The sequence below is a fragment of the Equus przewalskii genome, chromosome 12, assembly GCF_037783145.1.
Source record: "Equus przewalskii isolate Varuska chromosome 12, EquPr2, whole genome shotgun sequence".
Lineage (NCBI taxonomy): Eukaryota > Metazoa > Chordata > Mammalia > Perissodactyla > Equidae > Equus > Equus przewalskii.
Genome location: NC_091842.1, coordinates 13,615,675 through 13,639,818, shown reverse-complemented (window position 1 = coordinate 13,639,818; position 24,144 = coordinate 13,615,675). Strand labels below are relative to the sequence as shown.

At 43.2% G+C, this 24,144-nt stretch overlaps 1 long non-coding RNA gene across 1 annotated transcript; it reads right to left on the bottom strand.

Moving 5' to 3' along the window:
• Nucleotides 1-19,884: 19,884 nt before the first annotated feature.
• LOC139074947 (uncharacterized) lies at nt 19,885-22,240 on the bottom strand. Its single transcript, XR_011524976.1, has 2 exons — nt 21,235-22,240; nt 19,885-20,086 (listed from the first exon to the last, which is right to left on the bottom strand). It is a non-coding gene; the product is annotated as an uncharacterized lncRNA (long non-coding RNA).
• Nucleotides 22,241-24,144: the final 1,904 nt, after the last annotated feature.

The following is a 24,144-nucleotide window of genomic DNA, read 5'->3' as shown; positions in this document are numbered from 1 at the left end:
AGCCACTGTCATGGGTCTAGTCCACAGTGGTGTGGGCTTCTCCATCTGGCACTGGTCTGTCCCATTCTCCTGTGTCAATAAAAATAGACGGAATGAAGAAACACAGTCCAGCAGCAACTCGAAGATGAGTGAAGACTGACAAACTCAGTGTGTTGGTCAGTTCAGGCTTCCCTAACGAAGCGCCGCAGACTGGGCGGCGTGTAAACAGCAGGCATTTGTTCCTCACAGTTCTGGAGGCTGGAGTCCAGGATCAGGATGTCAGCACAGCCAGGAACTGCTGAGGTCTCTCCTCCGGGTTGTAAACTGCCCACTTCTGGTTGTATCCTCACATGGTGGAATGAGGGAGCCAGAGCGCTCTCTGAGGTCCCTTTCCTGAGGGCTCCACCCTCATGACCTAATTACCTCCCAAAGACCCCACCTCCAAGTACCATCACACTGAGGTTTAGAATTTCAAAATACAGATTGCAGGGAGATGCAAATATTTAGTCCAAGACAGTGTTTCATTTGACTTTGGGTAGAACGTCAACTCAGAACTGTGAAAGAAATAATTAGGGAATTATGAAAATGAATTAGCCAAATTCTTTCAAAATGGAAAGGCAAAGAGAGAGACAAAGAGATATCTGAGTTCAGAAGTGGCTAAGATCCAGAGTAAATAGTCAGCTTCACAAAATTACCCGTTTCAGTTCCAATCTTTTATATTTTAATCATCTCCAGCCATGGACATGGTTCTTACCATGAAGACAAGGGCTCAGAATGAACACAAGGATAATGAAGGTGAAATACTATTATATTTAATACTATAATATCATTAATGCAACTGTAGTCAGAGATCAAGGACGTTTCCAATTAATTATTTTTTGTTCCAACACACACCATGAAATGGGCTTTCTAAATCAAAATGACACATCCCAACCTTCTCTTTATTAAGATAATTCTGTTTTATTTCTTGGATCTTTGCAGCCTAGGCAAGTTTTATAAATATTTAAGAGAAAAATTAGGCAGGAAAATGCTGGATAATGCGTGAATAGCAACCAGTTGACTGCGCTAGACATACACCAAGAACGCTCTTTAGAACCTTCCAGCCTTTGGTACACAAATTCTGCACATCTAGACAGTCCTTTCCCCTTGTGGGAAGATTAGCAGTACCTGTAAGTGCACTGAGAGCCTGGATGTCCTTCTTGATTTGCATTCTCCATTTTATTGCCAGTGTAAGGAGGGAAAGTCACTGTTTGAAATATGCTCATTAAGACTGAATTGAGTCTTTACGGTCAGCAGTAGAAATTAAGCAAAATATTGATAACCTGTCTATTAATGGTCTCTCCTAGGTGGGCTCTTATTGCTGGAATAACTGATCATCTGCAGAAATCACTTTCACCTCTCATTTCCATCTCCAAAGAAATCTAAGTGTGCGCAAAGACCATGATCCTTGGAAATATTTGAGCAGCTTGTTACCCGTCCACACAGACAGACCTACATGGTGTGGCAGAGAGTCGTGTGCATTATGAGGGTGACAGCTGCCTTTGTGGCTGGCAGAGCATCTTACGTGAGCACATTTGCTGATTTCCAGGAAGGGGCTCAGCCTCCCGCACCAAGTTATTTCTGTTCTCAGTGCGGTTGGACAGTGTCTTCAAAGGAAAAGCTTTCTGCAAAATGCCTCTCCAGTTGATGCTTCACAGTTGACTAATTGCCGGGATAATCGGTTCTAACCATTTACCTTCTGAAAGCATCACTCTTGACTTGATCATTTAAATCTCAAAACGCCTTCGACTGATGGGAAAGTATGCTATTTTACTTGCAAAGCTGATTGCAAATTATTTTCTGATTGCAGATTTATTTATTTTGTTTGTGACAAAACGTTTCCCGCTAATTGCTAAAATAATCTTGTAGGAACTTGCAGTTGAACACCTAATTTATTAACCCACTGTAGTTTCTCCCTAATCCCTGTTTTCATCCTTTTATTTATTTTAAACACCTATTTACAGGATCATTAATCCTCATCAATATTGTCTGGAATCCTTGAGCAACTGCCAGGGCTGTTTCAGTAAAGAAAACCATCCAGTCAATGAAACTCAACAATCTGCCCTGCTCGCCACGCTTTCCTTCTGGGGGATAAGGGCTGAACAGAAAGCCGTCTCAGCTTGATCCGTCATGGGCGATAGACAGCAAGAGAAGTGAATCTTGTGGATCAACAGAGAAGTATCTGTTCTTCATTTGTCTCTGGCCAGCCAGAAAATGTAAAGTTTCCAGAATCTTTTTTGAATGGCCACATGTGGACAGAGCATTAAGACATGCTTCCAACAATATCCATATCTGGATATCATGCTTTAAAGACATTTTGACCTAATATTAAGCAGGAGGAAGGTCAACACAGACTAATCAGATCAAACACCACTAGTGACACAAGTGACCTGGTACAGCTCACTTCTTTAACAAGTGAGCAAACTGAGGCACAGCGCAGTTGAGCCATTTGATCCGAGATCCTGTGCTAATGAGGACTGAGCTGCGCGTGGTGAAGGGAAGCCCACGGCAGCTTAGTTATTTGAGTTTAGCGTCCATCCTCAAGATTCCCCCTGGTTGTTGCACATTTGAGATGGAAGGAAATAGTGTTGCATATGAAAGTTCCTTTTCCTTGGGGCTGTGCACAATTACAGAAGACAACTGACTTTTCCTAAACACTCACTGTGGAGACGACAGTTTCATTTCTTTAAATGCTGCTGAAGGCTAAAACATGTCACCTCTGAACCCAAAGACCTCTCCTGGAGACTGCCCTTCACAGAGGTGCCTTAAGAAACGTCAGTCCATGCCGAGCACCAGAGAACATTTTCAGGGCTGCCTGTGCCCCATTCCAAGCCCAGCAGAGGGAAGGAACTCAGGTTTTGGGTTGAATAAATGAGCATATGACAATTTCTCTGGGCTTTTTTAGGAGGCAGTCATTCTCAGGAAAGGACTTTCATCTGACTCTAATTTTCCCAGGTCTGCTTGACCAAAGTTTATGTCAAGTTGACCTTAATTCTTTTACCTTCTTGGATACACTGCAAGCTAGCTACATTGACTCTTCCTTCCCAGTGGGTTCCCGTGTTCATTGCAAACCCCTTTTCTGGATCTGGCAGGGAATTGCCTATAATTACCCTTAATGTACTCCTGGAGCAAAGATATGCACGTTAAGAGCCAAAATAGAAGGTTAACTACAAACTGTGCAGTAATGCAATTACCCTCCAATTATCCTTTTCAACGCCTAGGGAATGAATAGGAGACATTAAGCCCAATTCCGCCGTAGAGTCCCTGGTTATGGGAGTTGGGGGTGGAAGTAGGGATGGGCAGAGGGAGGGAGAAAAACAAGTACTGCTGCTGTGGGTAATGAATGCCAGGGAATGCTGCTGACGCCTTATTGGAATTACTCCTATTGGTATTGGATTTCTTTCAAATTCTTCTAGTTGCTCTACCCTGCAGAAAGTGGATTGGATCAGCAGAGTATCCCATATCAATTTGATTAAGACTCCCTTCTCAGCGATGGCTTAGTGCAAAAGTGTCTGTGTAGAGGGGTGCGTTAACCCCCCAGAAGTGCATATCTGGGGGTTAGCTAAGACTTCTGAGACAAGCAGTTAGTTCATCAGCTGTCAGCCAGTCATTAAGTTTTGGCTGGGATGACTAGGGTACATATGCTGTCCAGGTTGGCCTATACCACAAAACAGGGGCCCCACAAAAGTAGGGAGACCTGAAAAGGGTGCTTAGCCAAAGTAGCCTCATTATAAAGCCAAGAGGAAGGACTCTAGTACAAAGAGAGATGGGGACAAGGATGCGGAACTAAGCCCATCCAGAGAATGCTGACATTCCTCTTGCTAGAATATGGAACAGGGGCTTGGACATGACTTAAAGGAACAATAAGAGTTGGAGAATTAAGACCATCTGTGTGTCAGCTTTCTCAGCGTCTATATCCCACTGATGTCACCCAGGAGATCAGCTACTCTTCATCAGCTGGGACTTTATTGTTGGTCAGCTGCAGCAAGCAAACTAGTATTTAAGATATAATCTTTACTTCTTAAATTTCCTCTTCTTTTTTGTCCAATTCACAAGGATCACTTTTAATCTAAATTGTGTCTTCTGTGATAATATTGGCTGCTATGGTTATGTGCTGCTGCGTGATAAACCATCCCAAAACTTAGTGGTTTCAAACAGCAACCTATCATTGTATCTCACAGTTCTGCAGGTAGACCAGGATCAAGTGGGTGGGTCTCTCTCAGTGTGTCCCATGTGGATTGCAGCTGAGAGCGCAGTCATTCATTTGAAAGCTCACCTAGGTTCAGCATCTGGGGTGGTTCATTCATGTGCCTGGCAGTTGCTGCTGGCTGTCGCTTAGGAGCTTAGCTGGGGCTGTTGACCAGGGTACCTACATGTAGCCACTCCATTTAGCTCGGGCTTATCACAGCCTGGTAGCTAGGTTCTGAGAGAGAATGTCCCAAGGACAAATACGCCAAAAGACCCAGGCAAAAGCCACAAGGTTCCTGATGAACTAGCCTCAGAAATCCTAGACTATCACTTCACCGCATTCTATTGGCCAAATGAGTCACTAAGTCCAGCCCAGATTCAAGAGGAGGAAAATTAGGCTCCAGCTCTTGATGTCAGAATCACCACATACTTATAGGGAGGAAAAGAATTCATTAATGGCCATCTTCAGAGACTAGTTTCATTACAAGAATCCAAACTTTATGGCGTCTGAAAATCTGATATAAACCGTTTTTTCTTCAGTGCTATCATTGAGAAAAAGCAGTGAACAATGCAGGATCAAGGGAAGAGTCCAGTGGTACATTGCTGGAGTCCTAATAGGCCAAGGTTTGTCAAGTTGATTTTAACTCCGTATTAGGTGGAATTAGGTTCATCTATGAGTCACAGAAAAACCCGAAATAACAGTGGCTTTAACATGATAGCAATTGATTACTCTTGTAAAATCTGTCCAGTGGGGAAAAGCCCTGGGCTCTGCCCCACAAAGTCCTCAAGGACCCTGGATCCTTCTAGTTCAACCTTCAGCCATCCCGAGGACATGGCCCTCATCCTCAAGGTCCAAGATTGCTTGGAATTGGCCAAGCAGCAAGATGAAAGAGGGATGAAGAAAAGAAGGATCCAAGGACTATGGCCAGCTTCCCTTAAAGCAAGTTCCTAGAATATGGTGTGCAACAGTTCTGCTTACATCCCATTGGCCAGAACCTAGTCACATGGTCACAGCCAGCTACAAAGGGAAGCTAGGAAATGCAGCCTTTATCCCGGGCAACCATTTTCCTGTTCAAAATTCACAGGTTTAGATCTAAAGAAAGCAGGAAATATTGGCTATGGGGCTACGGGCAAATCCACCCCCTTCTGAGTAATCACGGAATTCACACACTCTCTATTCCCTCTGAGATGCTGATACAGCCCCTGGAAGAAGCTGCTCCTCTTCCTTGAGAATCTCTACTCTTCTTGTACCCCTATCCAGGGTGTTTTGGTAGAACCTTACTATCTATAGTTTCTATTAAGAAAGTAATAGGCATTTTGTGTTTCCAATCATAAAATTACATTGTAATATTTAGTGTGACGTTTGAGATATTCCTCCTCTCTCAGATATTCTCATTAACCTGGCCACTCTTCCCAATACACACACTTTCCTGATTGAGAGTCATTCCTTCAGGCCAAATATAGCAACAGACCTATCTGGAGTGCCAACTCAGACTGAAAGCAATTGGCTGGAGAACCGCATCTGGGCTCAGAGAGATGCTTTGGATTCATGTGTAATGTCCAGTTTCTCCCACTGGGGGGTCTGCACACTGAACCCCCATGAAGGGGGCTGGAACGGTAACATTCTACTTCACACTGTCAACTTTTACCCCCACCTCTCGCCAACCCACATTTACCACTTATTGGCACTGTGCATTAGATTTCTGACCACTTCCTTTGGGGGCCAGCCCCACAACCAAGTCAGTTTCCCGGGTTCTACTCTCCTGATCTCCCAGCTTCCTCCTCTTCATTTCCTCTGGAGAAGTTGAGGTCCCAGCATGCCTTGAAACTCCATATCCAGGAGGGATGGTATCCAAGGGCCAGGTTCTATGGAAATAATGATGATGAAAACAGACATCCTGAAAAAGGAGTTATCAGTGTGGGTGAGACTTCTCAACTCCCATCAGCGGGGAAGGCTGATAATGGATGGGAAGCAGGAAGATTACTCAAAGAGATCAGCAACTGACAGACAGGAAATGAGCACCACCTGGATCCCAATGAGAATCCTGGAAAACTCATACCAATCTGCAGGGACCAAACATCAGAGACAAAACCTGTGGGTTAGGAGTTAGGTGAGTGCCAGACTGAGTAGGAGGTGGAGAGTGAAGGTGGGAAGAAAGAAGAATCCAGAAGAATCACCTAATGTGAACAGGACTAGGTGTCCAAAATGCCATCTTACCAGGCATGGAACATATGACAAGGGGATAGCCAGCCTCGCCAAAGGGTCGGGAGGCAGGACAGACACTGCAGTCTGAAGAGGAACTCCTTATTCAGGATCTAACTGGGAAGAGGAGGAGAAGAGCTTATTCCAAGCAGGCCTGACTAACTTTGAAGAGCTGAGACAGCCAGCATCCCTTTCAGGTGGAAAGCTGCCCGAGCTCCATCGAGCGGTTTTCCAAACGCAGCCCCAGGAAGCCACGGCTGCAGCTGTAACAGAGCCGGCTGTGCCCTAGATAAGCCTTTTGTAAGGCCGCTTGCTCCATTTTGTTTCACATAATTTATTGCTCAGTACTTATCGATAATACGATTGTCAGCCCGGCAGACATTTTCCATTTTAATAGTTCACATGAGATACCACATTATTGATCCTACACCACTAAATAAAAAACTCGTTTGTCAGGGGAACACGGAATGGCTTTTAATGGACACAGCCAAACACCTGCTCCTAGTTAGGGAAGAAAAATAACCATCCTGCCACAAGGACATTTGGAAGCAGCATCAAAATGCTCCATTTTAGGGATTAGCAAGGCTCTTGGAAAAACGGGGTGCCTTCTCCAAATATCCAAAGGCTGACTTTCTCATTGACAGCAGGAAAAGCTGCCATTGACCAGGTGTCTACTATGTGTCAAGATTTTTATTTTCTGTACCTTGTCTTATGTAGTCCTCACATAATCCTGCAAATGTACCTATTGCTACATCAATAGGATGCTCTGGGAAGCAAGGCTCAGAATAGACCAGCAAACAGAGTGCGTCATCCTGTGTGTCTGTTTCTCACTTAGCAAAAGTCTGGTGCTTCCAGGGATGGCATGACTGCTCATTGATTTTAGGGCTCCACCATCCCCTTGACTTTTCCCATGGGGCCACAAGCAACCAATGGTGTCTGCCACTTTCAGACGAGGGAAGCAGAGGGACCACGAGGGACTTAAGTGACTCAGCTGGTATTCCCCAACTAAGAAGGAGCAAAGAAGTGGGAATCCTTATCTGCTTGGTCTCAGGAGGAGTTTTCTTCCCATGCACGACACCGTCGTTTTAGCAAATACACCATGGTGTGGGCTGAATTGCATCCCCCACCAAAATTCATATGTTGAGATCCTAACTCCCAATACTTCAGATGAGAGTGTATTTGAAGATAGGGTCTTTAAAGAGATAATTAAGCTAAATGAGGTAATACGGGTGGATCCTAATCCAATCTGGCTGGTGGCCTTCTAAGAAGACAGGTTAGGACACAGCCACACACACAGGGAAGACCATGTGAAGACACAGAGAGGTGATGGCAATCTGAAGCCAAGGAGAGCAGCTTCAGAAGAAACTCACCCTGCCAACACCTCGATCCGAGACTTCCAGCCTCCAGAATTATAAGAAAATAAATTTTCATTTGTCTTCTCTCTTCAGAAATCTCCCCCTCCTAATGAACGTATGTTTTGTCCTCAGTTACTGATTAATTTTTGACAGTGTTATTGAGGTATAATTTACACACAATAAGGTGCACATATTTAAATTGTACACTTTGATAAGTTTCGACATATGGATACATTCGTGAAACCATCACCACATTCAACAAGATGAACATAGCACCCCAACCCTTTTTTTGTGCCCCTTTGTAGTCCCTCGTCCCTGCCCACACCCCCATCCCAGGCAGCTGCTGATCTGCTTTCTGTCTCTATTGGTTAGTTTACATCTTCCAGAGTTTTATATTAATGGAATCGTACGATGTGTTGGGTTTTGTCTGGCTTCTTTCAGCATAATTATTTTGAGATTCAGCCATGTTGTTGTATGTATCATAGTTCTTCCTTTTGATTGTTGGGTAGGACTCCACTGTGTGGATAGACACACAGTGTTTATCCCTGTACGAGTCATCACATGGAAAAACGCTTTCTTTTCTCCTCGGTAAGTATCTAGAAAGGGACTGGCTGGATCATATAGTGTATGTGTCTAATTTTTGAAGAAACTGCCAAGCTATTTTCCAAAGTGGCTGCATCATTTTACATTCTCATCAGCCGGTGTGACTATCAGCTCCCCTGATTCCTCATCAGCACTTGGTGTGGTCGGTCTTTTACCGTTTGAGCCATTCTAACAAGGGTGCAGGACTTCTCACTGTGGTTTTAACTGCATTTCCTTAACAACGATTGACACTGAGCATCTTTTCACGTGCTTATTTGCCATCCACACATCTTCTTTGGTGAAGTTTCTCCTCTGGACACAAGTCTGTTATCAGTTATATTTTCTCCAGTCTGTGGCTTATCTTTTCATTCTCTTAACAGTGTTTTTGAAAGATCAAAAGTTTTTAATTTTGATGAACTTCAATTTAGTAATTTTCTTCTCTTAAAAAATTGTACTTTAGTGTTGTATCTAAGAACTCTTTGCATAACCCAAGGTCAAATATGACACAAGTCCACCCACCCTTCACTATCCTTCAGGGCCTTACAAGCCTATGAGCATCTTCCCAAAATCCAGGCATGCAGCTTAGCCTTTTGAGCTCAGATGGGGTCAAAATGGCGGTGTCCCACCCCTTAGTCATCAATGATGCTTTCTCTCACCCAAGGTCACGGACAGCATCAGGAGCAGACAACCAATAAAGTTGAGTCAAGAAAGGTTTTTTGAGAAAATATCTGCTTTTCTCCTCTAAGACTGTATAGGGTCCAGCTGAGTGGGCTCCATCCTGCCCTGCACACATCCTTGAGAAGCCCTCACTCTACACAGTGTTGCTTCTCTTCTTATGGTTTCCTATTTGGGAAAAGCAGCATGAGTTTATAAAGACGAGAGTTACAGAAAGATATAATTCTCTCTGTGATGGCACTTGTATATATTAATATTAATAATCCTACCAATAATAAGAACAAGATCTAAAATACATTGTAATAATAATGATTATCTACAGAGCACCACATAGTGCTAGGTAATTTACATACTTCATCTCTCATAATTTCTTCTAATGCTTTTCATACTTTACTTTTATCTTGGATCCATTTGGAATTTATCATGGTATAGACATGCGGTATGGATCCAGCTTTTTTTTTCTCCAGAGGGCTACCCAGTTGTCCTAATCCAGTTTACAGACCAATCCATTTTTTCCCTACTGATGTGAAATTCTCCCTTTATCATTTATAAATCTTTTCATGTATTCGCATCTACTTCTGAACTTTCTATTCTGTTCATTGATCTGCCTGACTATCCATCTGCAAGCACCTTACTCTTTCTACTACCGAGGCTTTATAATATGTTTTAACATCTGCCTACTCTCCTTCATACACTCTTCTTTTTCAAAAGTTTTCTGTATGATTATTATCATTTAAATTTCCATTTGAATTTTAGCATTATCTGATCTAACTCCAAACTGAGAATTTTTAAAAAATACTATAGATTTCCATACACCACCCCAGCCCTAACAAATAGGAATCTTCAAAGGAGCCCAGGAACCTGTGTTTTTAACAAGTGCCCCGGGCAGCAGCATGTGGGAACCATAGCTTGGGAAAGCTGAAGCTCAAAACAGCCAAGTGGCATTGCAACTAACCAGGTGATAGCCTGGCAGGTACACGTGGCGTCTGATCTCTGCAGGAACAACGGCTCTCTGGGAACTTGCCCAAGGCCTGGCAACTGGTGACACTCAATGCATTTATGCTTGAAAAATTAAGAAGCAAAAGAATGAACACAGAGAGAGAACTGACACTTCTCGTGGAAAGGGCCACTGGAAGGATTTGCTGGGAAACACCTGCCCATTCAGACACCACTACAGAGAGACCTGCCGAGCAGAGAGGAGGGGGAGAAGAGGTGCCTTCACAGAAGGAGCCAGCAGAGTCAGGAGAGGAGAAGCCAAGAGCGGGAGAATGAGGCAAGCAGATGACACTCCAGCATAGAGCTAATTCTCGCGCCAATGGTCTTGCATTTGCCCAGGTGATTGAAGCAGATGCCGCAGCTTCAGGTTTGGGTGGAGGGAGCGAAGGAAGAGTTAAAGGACCAGTGAGAAGTGACTAGTCCCTGCAAGGCCAAGTCAATGACAGCCAGGAGTGACCCCCAAAAGAAGAAAGCCCAGGGTCGGTCCTCCTGGGACAACATGGCTGCTGCTTGTGGGAAAGAGGCATCCATCTCAGCAGTTCAGAGTCAGGACTCTTGACACAGCTGGTCTTCGGAAGGATACTCAGAATAAAGGGGATATCTCTCTGTCTGTCTTTTTCTCTCTCTCTTCATATTTTTGCCTCTGTCCATAAAGACAGTGACATTGCTGCCCAACTGCTTATCCGCACAAAAGAATGCAGTACTGGGGGAATGCATCAGCCGCCCACCGCACCCTTTATTGGCAGTTCCTCATTGAAGGGCCTCATCTTTTAAAAGCAGATTTTGCAGGGGAAAATGTCAACATGGACACCTAGGCAGGAGAAGCCAGAGCCAGGAGACACTTCAGGCAGCAGAAAAGGACGAGGGTGGACCACCTGGAGCATGTTATGTCTGAGATGTTGACCTTCAATTCACTCATCTCACAGGAATGTGTTGGCTTCGCTTTGCATCCATTTTCACACCAGCTGAGCAGGCAGGCACTTGGCCAGAGTCACCAAAATTTGTGTATGTAAAAGATGTGCCAGAACAGTCCAGAAACCTCACTGAGCCTCTCTGACAAAGGCAAGCTTCTTGTGCCTCATAAAACCTTCACACCACGTAGATGGAATCAGCAGCAGCTGCATGTCTTCACCGGGCTGGGGAGCCAGGAAGCCAGAGGCACCATCTAGAGCAGGCAATGCTGTCTCCTGCTTAGGTAACTGTCTCCACAATTCTCATAGTCTTTGCCATTGAAGACATAGTACCCCCTTTAACTGTGTCTGTTGGCATCTTTCCACAAATCATGTCAGCACCCCATTGTGACAAGGACACAGTGACAGAGGGCACCAGTGTCTCAGCTTGAGCCCTCTCACATGCAGCTCATTTACAGTCATAGGTTGCAGGTCATAGATTCCTCCCAGTTGGAGGCACCACCAATTCGTACTAGCAAGGCCTTGATCCATCGGGGCAGATAAGCTTGCAAGAGTAGAGACTGGGCCATGAAACACCTAATGGCCCGGAGGCTCCTGCAGTCTTAATCAATGCTTCTCAAAGTGTGGTCCCCAGAGAAGTAGTAGCATTAGTAACACCTGGGAACTTGTAAAACATGCAAATTCTCAGATCCCAACAGAACAACTGAGTCAGAAATTCTGGGGGTGGGTCTTAGCAATCAGAGTTTTAAAAGCTCTCCAGGTGATTCTGATGGACGCTCAAGTTCAAGAACCACTGGTCTGTATATCGTGGCAGAAGCCTGTCTGTATGTTTCCCTCAAGGCTTCAGAAAAAATCCTTATCCCAAAGGGCTGATTGTGATGAAGGCACAGGACAGTCCAACCAGATCTACCCTCAGTGGGCTGGGCAGGTCCCCACTGGTGAAGGCCACACTGCCTTGCACACAGCCTGCCCCTCTGCAGCCTAATGCAGAACCACGCGGCCTGCCCCTGTTTGAGGAGTCATCAATATTCAAGATGGAGGGAGGAGCAGAGACCCTGGAGCGCTGGCAAGTCCATGAGAAGCTCTGTGAGGCCTTTCTGGAATTGACCTGCAGACAGAGAGCACTTGATTCTAGCACTAAGGTCAGATAAGCAAAATCACAAGTCACAATGGACCACCAACACTCTCCCTTGCTGGAGTCTGGACCTCCCACCTTCCTGACCAGCCAGCACATGGGCAGAGCTGGGCAGCATCCGGGCACCCACCAGCCTTCCACCTGTACTTTTACAGCTAGAGAAAGATCAGTGAAAAAGGTCGGAGGCTACTTAGAGAGAGGAGAAATGTACAGCGTTTTGTGGTTTATCCGGAAACAATAAGAGCTCACCTTTAATGAGTGCTCACAGTGTGAACGTTGAGGCTCCCTCATTCTCTCATGTCACCACTCCAGCTCAACAACCCTGTGGGGCATCAACCATCATTATCCCCATTGTACAGATACAGTAACTGAGGCATAGCAAAGTCAAAGGACTTCTCCAAAGTCACACAAGAAGAAAATGTTGAAACAAAAATTTGAACTGAAGTGTGTCTGACTGCAAAGCCTGAACTCTCCTGGGTCCCTTAAAAAAAGAGAATTTAGGGGTCGGCCCGTGGCCGAGTCGTTAAGTTCACGTGCTCCGCTTCAGCAGCCCAGGGTTTCACTGGTTCGGATCCTGGGCACAGACACAGCACCGCTCATCACGCCATGCTGAGGCAGCGTCCCACACGCCACAACCAGAAGGACCCACAACTAGAATATACAACTATGTACTGGGGGGCTCTGGGGAGAAGAAGAAAAAACAAAGATTGGCAACAGACGTTAGCTCAGGTGCCAATCTTTAAAGAAAAATGAATTTAAATGTGTGTGTGTGTGTTTACACATGGGGAGGGGTTTATAGATTGCATTCCCTCTTGGTTGCTTCCTCATAACCTTGTGGCAAACACTCCCCAAAGAAGCAGTAAGTGAGACGCTGCTGCCTCTGACCAGGAGCACTAATGGTCAGACCAGGTAGACCAGGCGACTAGCGCAGGGCCATGGGCGAGCAGGGTCTGGGCTTCTGTGGGTGAGCCAGATAAGGAGCTCTCGCAAAGTGTGTGCAGCACAAGGACAAGCCCTAGCGAAGGAGGACACCCACTTCCTTTATTAAGCCATTAAAGTATAATTACATCCAGCATGTAACTACAGAAGAAAGTGCTGTCCCTCCATGTGATTCTAGCTCTTGACAGTGATGAAATTTTCAACCTGTGCGCAATTATTTAAATATTCAGGACTTCACATGCATGACTGGATCAGCGCCGTAATCAGAATCACCGGAACGTGGCATCTCAGAACGCAGCAGACCTTAGAGGCCTGTAAGTCAATCCCCTGATTTTTACAGATGAGGAAATGGAGGCCCTGAGAGGTTCTGTTATTTTCCTAAGGTGTCTGGGGGAGCAACCCAACCCCCTGATTCCTGGTCCTGTATCATTTTAGAGAACGGAGCTGGGAGAGCTGGAACCTTGCTGCTGGGTCACTATTTGATCTGACGCAATCCTCTTACAACTGAATGCAAACACAGGCTTGCCAAATAGATGTCCAAATGACGGGTTACACAGCTATGATTCTCTTCTCAAGGATGTATAAAATACCCCAAAGATGGACTCATATAACCGTGGAACCACAGCACACTTAATTTTTACAAAACGCGTATTGATGGAACCAATAATGCTTAAGTTTTACAAAATCTTAGCTATCTGGAGTATGTAACAAAATATAAACAGCTTATATGTCTTTTCATTTCACAAAAGCCTATGTCTTCATATCTTTATAAATTGTTCCTTCCCATTTCTCTATATTTCTGTTCTTGCAACTTCTTGTTTATGTGTATTAGACAGAATGCTGGTTGAAATTCAACAGATATAACCATGGCAGAGAAGAGGAGGAAAAAGAAAGCTGATCATTTCTCAATGTTTCTTAGCTTATATACTCACAAAATTTTCACTGGTGGGATTGTATGTATGTTCAAAAATAGACACGTGGACTTGTTAATTAAGTTAATAGAGACAAGAATGCTGATTTATTTCAGTAGATGTGCACCAACTCGGCCTTAAAAGATGGCACAAAGATTTTTTAAAATAATACACTGCATTGTTCAGCGTGTGGTCAAATGGTCATACTCATAAATTGCTAATGGATTTATATAATGTTGTTGGCATACCCACAACAACATACTATTACTGAAGTGACATTAATCAAAGAAGACCTGTTGTAAGATGTCTCCAAAGAAGGTTATGGCCAGGTCTCAAAGAAGGTTATGGACTTGTGGGAGGGCAAAAGTCAAAATGGAGGGAGGCAGAGGCCAAAGAGAGATTGCTCGAGTCCTTGGCTCATGGTCCCCTTCCTCCATCTTCAAAGTCAGCAGGGTAGCAGCTTCAAATCTCTCTCTTATTCTGACCTTCTGCCCCCCTCTTCCATCTTTTAAGGATCCTTATGATTACACTGAACCCACCTGTATAATTCAAAATAATCTCCCCATCTCACAATTCTTAACTGAATCACACCTGCAAAGTCCCTTGATATGTAAGGTAACATTCACAGATTTAGGGCCTTAGGACATGGACTTCTTTGGGGGCCATTATTCTGCCTACCACAGTTCTTAGTCTACCAGACCTCTATTTCCTCATCTGTAACGTGGATTTAGCAATATGGTATCTACTTCATAGGATCATTGTGAGGATTAAAGAACTTAATTCTCAAGTGCTTAGGACAGTGCCTAGCACCTGGCAAAAACTCAGAATTGTGGCTATTTCTATCTGCCCATCTGAGCAGGTTGGTAGGATTTCTTCCTTCACCCCTGGATTCCTTAGGATAGGGGCTTTCAAATTTTCTTGACCATTACCCACAATAAAAAATATGCTTTATATCATGACCCTGTACACACAAAGATTTATACATTTACATAGTTAAAATAAATGTGTCACAAATGAAACCACCCCACGATGTGTTATGGATTCTGATATATTCCTTCTTATCCTGTTTCATTTTTCATGCAATGAAATATGCTGGTAGAGGCCTAGTTAAGACTGCAACCCTGGCATCCAAATTCAGCATCTTTTCTTTTCTCCACCTGGTACAACCAACAACCAGCAGAAACTGTAGCCTGCAGAGACCTTGCTGTTTCTGCAGGTCATCCTGCTATACTGAGGTAAGTTTGATCAACGAACAGAAGGAGAGAACTAGAAAATAAGGGTCATAACTACCATTGCAGACTTCCACCTTCGTCTGTCAGCGTTCAGAATCTTACGCTCTTTGAAGTGCTTTAAGGCATCTGACAAGCTTTAATTTGTCAATCTTCTCGTATTAACGTCGGAGAGCACCTAATTGCCTGTTCTCCTTATTCACACCACGTGAATGTGGTGAGCTGCCGCTGGCACTTCACCTCAACAAGGTTTCTGTGACAGCTTCCCCTGTCCACGCACAACCAAATCTAGAGAGGCTGTCATCCCATTTGACAAACTGACAAGACAGTGCTGTCAATCTCCCAGATGGGCAAGGGACCACAGTGACTGACAAAATCTAAGGGTTGTTCAAATCCAATCATTACTGTGTTCAGCAGCTGACAGCTGATGAAGCGCTCCTCTGATGGTTCAAAGCCTACACATTTTTCACCTCAACTGGCCTAAGAAATAAGCAAAGGTGACTGACACGCATGTGTATTTCACTTGGGATATGACAGGCCCTGCTGAGCCTTTGGAAGCGTCTTCCTGCTGCCACCAATGAAGTGGCCAGCATGGTCACCCCTCTACCTCGCCTCTGACTTCCAGGTCACTTGAGGAAATTGTGAGCTTCCCTGATTCACAGGTGCCTGGGATGTTACAACTGAGGGGCCCTTAGTCACCCAAGCCAATGCCACAAAGGGGAAGTAACAACTGAAAACACTCAAGAGTAGAGACCTGAGGGGGGACAGATATGTATATGATAATAATCATGAGCCTGGGTCTCACCTGCAATTACATTATGTCAACGTGCATACAACATATTACTACAGTCAGTTGTTTCCAATCCCAGCTGTACACTAGAATCCTCTAGGAGCTTTAAGAATTATCTATGCCTGGGCCAACCCCAGAGATTCTGATTCTCTTGGTCCGGGGCAGAGTCTGGCATTCAATATTTTTTAATAGCTCCCAGGGAATCCAGTTTCACAGCCAGGTTAAGAAGGCCCTGGAGCCTGACTGCCTGAGTTCAAATCCAGGCACTACCACTTACTAGCTGTGTAACCTTAGGACAGATACTTAATTTTTCGTGGTTTCAGCTTCCTTATCTGTAAAAACGGGAGCGTTTTGGGGGAAAAGTTGCATATAATGTGACCCCTTTGGGGAATCCATATCACCTTTACTCTATATAGTGGGCACAGTTTTGTCTCCTCAGTCCCGTTGACTCCTCTGGAAAGTTCTCCCCCCCATTTCTCCCTTCATGTGGTCACTCAGGAAGCGGCCATTTTGTTGAATGTGACCAGCTATACTCTTGTCTGCAGCTGATTGGTCAGAGTAAGCACCTGACCTAAGCTTGGCCAATCACAGTCCATTCCCCAGATTCCACCTACTAGCCACATTTGATTGGTCCTGGGATAGTAATTGATTCAAGTTACGCCAATGTTATTCCCTGGGAATTTGAGAAAGAAACCTAGATGTCAGTGTTTTCCTAGTATTTGAAGCTGTAAGATGTAAAGCTCTAAAGCCTACAATCATTAGATTTTCCACCAGGATGACTAGAGAGGAGAGGAGGCTAAGATGTGAGGGCAGGAGGGGGAAGAAGGAAACAGATGCCAGTAAGGAGCAGGGCTTTGAGACAGAGTCTGGGGAGCTTTGGAGTCCAGGTCCAAGTACTGCGGAAGGCTGTCCTGAGTGTTGGGAGGTACCCCGGGGCCCTGAAATGAGTTTCCCTTTCACGAGTGTGGTTTCTCTACTTCGACCAAAAGAGTTCAGAACAACTTACTGGGGTAAAGAAGCCCACTCAACTTTGATGAATCCAACATTTCCAAACATATTTGACCACTGAACCCTTTTTCATATTAGCTAGTTAACTAGTTAATTCAATTATCTCTTCTCTCATCCTCCCTTAGAATTTCTATCCCCTTGGGAAAAGCTGTCACACAGAGAAGACTCCCCAAAATGCAACATGGCCAAAAATGAAATGTGTCTCTGAAAGTTTATATCATGAATATGAACTGGGAACAACAGACCCTTCGATTGTTTTCATTGGTTACTTGTAGCAGAAGAAGAAGTGCGGACCATTTCAATTATGTGGAAATACAATCACTTTCTCTCACTTAAGGGAGCAGACAATGGGAGCCAGAAAGAAACCTGTTAGTAGTGAAGAACCACACTAGGTAAACGCTTGCATTCCCCAGAAATGTGGCTATGGGCTGTGCACATCAATTTGCTCCCAGCCTGAGATCCAAAAAAGGGAATTCTAGCAGGATGCAAGTAGCCTGTGAAGGGGATGAAAAAGAATGTATACATCCTGTCAGCTAGCAAACACCAACCTGGAAAAAAAAGCTCTCTTTGGTCAAGGACAGGGGAAAAAGTTGGGCCTATGAAAAGACTGTATAATGCACACATGAAAACCTTGCAGAGGAGAAGGTTTTCTGGGAAATCAATTGATTATAAGAGACAGAAAAAATGTTTAGAATGCATCTATTTTTTAAAATTAAGAAACTTCATAAAGCAACTGTTGAATGATGAAATGAAAAATCAGAAATGCAGGCTCAGATGAAGAAGAAGCTGGCAGAGATAAGAGGGTTACAAGGAAGCCAAAAACAGCAACAACTAAAATCCACATTGGAGGCACTAAAAAGCAAAAATCAACAATAGGAAAAAATAGATTGGTGGTAGAAATGATTAGGTAAACTTGGTAGGATTGAGGGGGTGAGAGGAGGCACAAAGAGATGAATATAACAAGAGAGAAGAGAATACACATGTAGGCTAGAAATCCAATATCAAATCTCTTGATTAGCAATATTCCTAAAAGAGAAACGGAATAAGTGGAGGAAAAGCAAAAATCAATGATTTAGTAGGAGAAAGTTTGCCTGTGCTTGAAAAAATCTGAGCGTGCGAATCAAAAGGACCCACTGTTTTAAGCAAAGTTATGAAAGGAGACGAAGTAGACATATTTTAGTGACATTTTTCACTATCAAGGTTGGAGGAAAAATGCCACTAAACAAAAGATAAAATATAATGACAGGTCACTGACAAAGGAACCAAAATTCAGCTGACCCCAGATTCTACCAACACAAACAGAAAAAAACAAAGCAATGTCTGTAGAGTGTCCAGGGGGCATTCTGGGAGCCAGGAATTCCTTGCCTAGCCCAGGGCTGTTTATGCGCCAAGGCAAAAGAAAGATAGTCTGACACAGGTGACTCCACAGGAAGTTCTGTTGCTGAGACATTTCTCCTGAAAACTTAACCAACCTTACGACCCCTAAACCTACCAGATGAATGGAAAGTGAGAACTCAAGATCTGAACAGTTATAAAATGAAGCATTGCCACAGTTAAGCAGAGACTGTCTAAATGATTGACGTGAATATGGTAATTGAGTGAATGTCCAGGGCTACAGGGATTCCTGAAACACGGGTTATATGTTGTAATGTCAACGTGAATAAGCACCTGTTTTACAATGTACCCCAGATGACACAGTCATGGCCTAGAAAGTTGAGCAGGGGGAGCTCAAACACATCATGAATTCCCCATTTCAAAGAGAAGAGTCAAAAGTTCTTATATCGTTCCTGCATTCAATAATTATAGGAATAGCTGATCCAGTTATTTCACTACTGGGTATTTATCCAAAGAACATGAAAACATAAATGCATAAAGATATATGCACCCCTATGTTCATTGCAGCATTATTCACAACAGCCGAGACTTGGAAACAAGCTAAGCACCCATCGAGGGACGAATGGATTAAGAAGATGTGGTATATATACACAACGGAATACTACTCAGCCATAAAAAAGATGGAATTTTGCCATTTGTGACAACTTGGATGGACCTTGAGGGTATTATGCTAAGTGAAATAAGTCAGAGGGAGAAAATACCGTTTGATCTCACTCATAAGTAGAAGATAAAAACAACAAAAAACACATAAAGACAGAGATTAGATTGGTGGTTACCAGAGGGGACATGGGGAGGGAAAAGGGCGAAAGGGTGACAGGGTACATGTCTGTGTTGATGGATGGTAATTAGTCTTTGGGTTATGAATATTATATAATCTACACAGAAATTGAAATGTAATGATGTACACCTGAAATTTATATAATGTTATAAACCAATGTTACCTCAATAAAAATATATATATAAAATAATAATTGTAGGAAATGTACAAGCAAAGATGTTTTTGAAAAGTGTAAAATTAACCACTTACTAAAATTAATATGGGCTGCATACCATCAGCCTCACAAGAGAAAATAAAAGCAAATAAAACGTGGTCCATAAGGCAAAATAATGGAATGTCAATGACTGCATGTGCGAAATAATATGATAATAGTAAAACCAAACATATTAGTTCTGATAATAAGCAAAATGCATTCAATTCTCCAATGAAAAATGTGCAAATGCAGTTTAGTTAGCATTGTGCAGAGGTCCCCAAGTACTTAAGAACATATGCATCAATGAACTTCCAACATACCCTTTATTTCCATACTATATTATAGTCCAGAATATATATTTCTAAATTGCATCAATTTTTGTAATTCTCTGTTTATTTTTGATTCCTATATATCAAAGATACATACGTGTATATAAAATATATATGATGGGTATCTTTTAAAGAAAAAGATCATTCGAACTCCCAGGTAACCAGATAAAAAAGTACACATTGCCAGTGTTTATTGATAAACATTTCATAAATATTTAGATCTCAAAAATAAAGCAGGAGCAGCTTGAATGCAATGTACATACATGAAATTTATTTTAAATACCCTGTATTTCCTAGTCAACCCATCTTTGTGGCTGCTGAGCTTTTTGCTAATCTCCAGCTCTCCAGCTCCTTCTCCTAGTGCCTAACAGCTTGAAGATAGGTGATTTCACATTCCAGGTTTTCAACATGATGTCACTCTAGGTTATCAGGATCCCTAGGGCTCTTCTTCCTGAAGTCAGGAAATTGGAAAGAATATTCTAATTTAGTGATTCTACCCATTCACGCCTCAGGGTAAAATAATCAAGTAACTTAGCGTCAATAGGGAGACACAGCAAGACCTCTTTTCCTCCAAATTTCACTTGTGTTAATAGCACCCACCTAAGTTGTCCTTTGTTGGGCTATCAGCTGCCAGTCTCCAAGAGTACAAACCCAGCAGACAGCCCTTCAACTACATGTTAATCCGTCTGTACAAATCTGTTACAGTCAGCGCTTCCACAAAAAGAAAATCTATACCTTGTTTCCATTGAACTTCCTAAGAAAAATAAAGATTCATAAATATTTCAGTTTGGAGGTTGAAAAAAATGAAAGAATTAAGAGGACAAATGGCTGCTATCCTTGGAATGCTGTGCCGTCAGTGGGACTCCTGGCATCAGAAAGTGAGAAAATGCAGACAAAACACCAGGCGGTGTGCAAACACACTTGTCAAGTTCACAGAGCCAGAAACAGCTATTCCTGCAGTTTAAGCTGCCTCGAGTGGATTAGATACTAGCAGAAACGTGGAGATTTTGTTGAGTTTACAATTTTCATTGTTAAATTTGAAAAAAGGAGAAACATCAGGAAAATAAAATGGAGAGAGAAAACTGGAATGTCAGAGCTGGAAAGTTGCTGAGAGATTTAGGCCAACTCCTCTTTTGACAGTTGAGGAGGCTGAAGCCCAAATAAGTAACTTGACTTACTCTCAGTCCCTAAGGAAAAGAAAACTCACAAGGATACGATTAATAACAGACAGTGGGAAAGGGAACTGGGGAAATTGACCAAAGTCCAGTTTCAAGGGTTGTCTCTCCCAACCGCAGTGTGGACTACAGTGGTCAACAGTGAAATAGGCAGAGGGGCCAAGGGTCATTCCAAAACACTTCTCTTCCCATAATCTGCCAATCACATAGTTTTTTACCCTCTTTTGACTTTAGATCCAGTTACTATTGGTATGTAACAACCTGACCCAAAATGTAGAGGCTTAAAACACCAACATCTTTTACTTTGCTGGTGGATTGCAATTTGGGAAGGACCCTCTAGGGACAATTCATCTCTTCTCCCTGACATCTGGGGCACAGCTGGTAGGGTTCCACCACTGGGGGCTCTGAAGGCACGCTCACTCACTTGTTGGTGGTTGATGCTGGCTGTTGGCTGGGACCTCAGCAGGAACTGTTGGCTGGAGCACCAACACATGGTCTCTCCTGTGGGTTAGGCTTCCTTGCTGCATGGTGGCTAGGCTCCGAGAATGAAAGTCCCAACAGGACCAGGTGGGAACTCTTGCTTTTTATGACCTAGCATCAGAAGTCACGTAGTGCCACTTCTTTCATAGTCTCAGGTGACCCAATAGAATCAGTGGAGAGGATATAGACCTCACCTCTCAGTGAGAGGAGTGTTGATGTTACACTGTTACATCGTCACAGGAACACACGGAAGGGGAGATCTTCCTCATGCCATCTTGGTAAATATATTCTGCCACAACTTGAGACAGGGATCTTTGACTGAGGGTTGGGTGGGGAGAGAAACCTGCACTTTTTTAGGGTACCTTGGGGTTGCAGGGGCCAAGGCAAGGGGCAGGGGCGTGGGGAGTGTTGAAAGAGCAGAATTAAATGTTATAATTCATATTCGGAAAACACAGAAATGTTTCCACAACACAGACTTCAGAAAATAAAGCATAACAAGGTCTTCTTGAATGGCAGGAATGTACAGACAACACTGTGGCTCCCAGGGAGCTACATCAGAATGGAAGATCTGAGACTTTTATGTTTAAAAAAAGCAGAGAACATGAGTTTAAAAAGTTTGAAATTTACCTGCTGAAGACCTTGTCTTGCAGTAAAGGTTGACACTCCCATGAAGGCAAGTACATTTAGCTTGACCAGTTATATATACTCTTTAGAAAAAATGAGTTAGGCACATCTTTTTATAAAATGACATTTAAGTGAGGGGGACAAAATATGCTAGGACCCTGAAGCTTGGGCAGGAGTGACACTGCTGAAGAGAGAAATTGGAATGATAGCAAAAAATAGAAGTCACTCATCATTTTTCCCAGGGCCAGCTCGGCCTTTAAGCGTCCCTGGTCAGTTGGGCCTGTGCTGCTACTTCTTGCACTATCACCTATTCCTTCCAATGTTCTGAGAACATTCAGAACATTCTGAGAATGTTCACAGAGCCAGAGACCAGAAACGCTGGAGGGGCCTTTATGGATGACACACATGCCACTATGCCCTCTTCAGGGCCACAGCAAACATTACTAATTGATCAGTGCACTCTTCCTGCTGATTCCAGACAACCTCAGGATCCTTCTCAACAGTCGCCCTGGCTGCCAGCATTGAGTGTATCTGATCTAATGCAGCAGTTCTCAAACTTTGGCTTCAGGACTCCTTTGCGTTCTTAAAAATTATTAAGGATCCAGTGGTAGGCAGAACAATGGTGGAGCCATCAGCCCAGAAGCCAGAGCCACAAACCACGGAGGATTATTCCCAAGCCTTGACACCTAATGGGGTTTGCCCAACTGGATTTCAAAATTGCTTAGGAAGAGTGATTCCTTTTTTTCCTTCCCTTTTCTCCCTTTGGAACCAGAATGTCTCTAACTGTTATCCTAGGCTGCCCCACAATCACATTTTGGAAGCAGATAACTTATTTCCTACTTTCCCATGTCCACAGATAGAAAGGAATTGGGCTCCAGGATGTAACATAACCAGAGTCTCACCTATTCCTGATTTAGATGATATTTGGGACTTTGGAGCTGATGAGATTTTTAGACTTTGAATTGATGCTGTAACAGGTTGAGACTTTGGGAACCTTCGGATGAGGTGAATGTATTTTGCATGTAGGACAGAAGTGAATCTTTGGGGGTCAGAGGGTAGACTGTGGTAGGCAGAATAATGGCCCCTCAAAGATATCCACATCCTTAACCCCCATTTCTGTGAATATGCTACTTTACACGGCAAAGAGAATTTGCCAATGTGATTACAGATAAGGACCTTGAAATGAGAGATCACTCTGGATTATCTGGGTGGGCCCCATCTAATCACATGAATCCTTCCAAGGGGAGAACTTTCCCCAGCTGGGGCCAGAGAGGGAGACGTGACTATGGAAGAATGGTCAGAGAGATGCAACACTGCTGGCTTTGGAGGAAGGGTGCCGTGAACCAAGAATGCAGGCAGCCTCTAGAAAATAGAAAAGGCAAGGAGACAGATTCTGCCCTGCAGCCTCCAGGAAGGAACTGAGCCCTGCCCATAGCTTGATTTTAGCCCAGGTCAGATTCCTAACCTACAGAACTATCAAATAATACATTTCTGTTGTTTTAACCACTAACTGTGTGGTAATCTGTTACAACAGCAGTAGAATATTAATACACACCTCAAAGAGGTCTTTTGTGTCTATTGACATCTACCATATTAGAAATTATGCTCAGAATATTTTAAAATTTAAAGTAAGAAAAATAACAAATTGTGTGTTAACATTAGTAAAATATTCTTCTGAAAAATACATATATTTTCCCCAAAAAATGTAGTGAGAAGGTAGCATTGTTTTACATTTTTGTAAATCTCTGTATTATCTGGCTTTATAGAAGAAAACTGGATTCTCATACATATTTCTGCATGCAGGCTTGAGATAAGTTGTTTTGTTTGATATGTGTAAAGAAAATCTAGGCTCGCACAAACATGAGGTTGGAAAAGAGAGGGTATTTCAATAATCTTTGCAGATAGTTGTGGCTATTCTTCTTGGAATCTACAGCGAAATGCAACAAGAGGTCACTTTGAAAAGGTTAGATGCGATGTGGGATCTGAAACACACAAACGAACTTTTCATACTCTGTTGCTTTAAAACCCATTGATCCATCTTGACTTTGGATGGATCTTTTACTGGAACATGAGTTTGTTGCATGATGCTTTGGTCATTTGGAAGATGTTAGCTCACTGAGCTATTCAGGTCTTCCAAATGTTGACACACCTTATTACAAAATATCAAAATAATGTGAGTTAATATCACCACCAATCTCATCAGAAAAGTCCAACTGACAGTCTTAGGAAG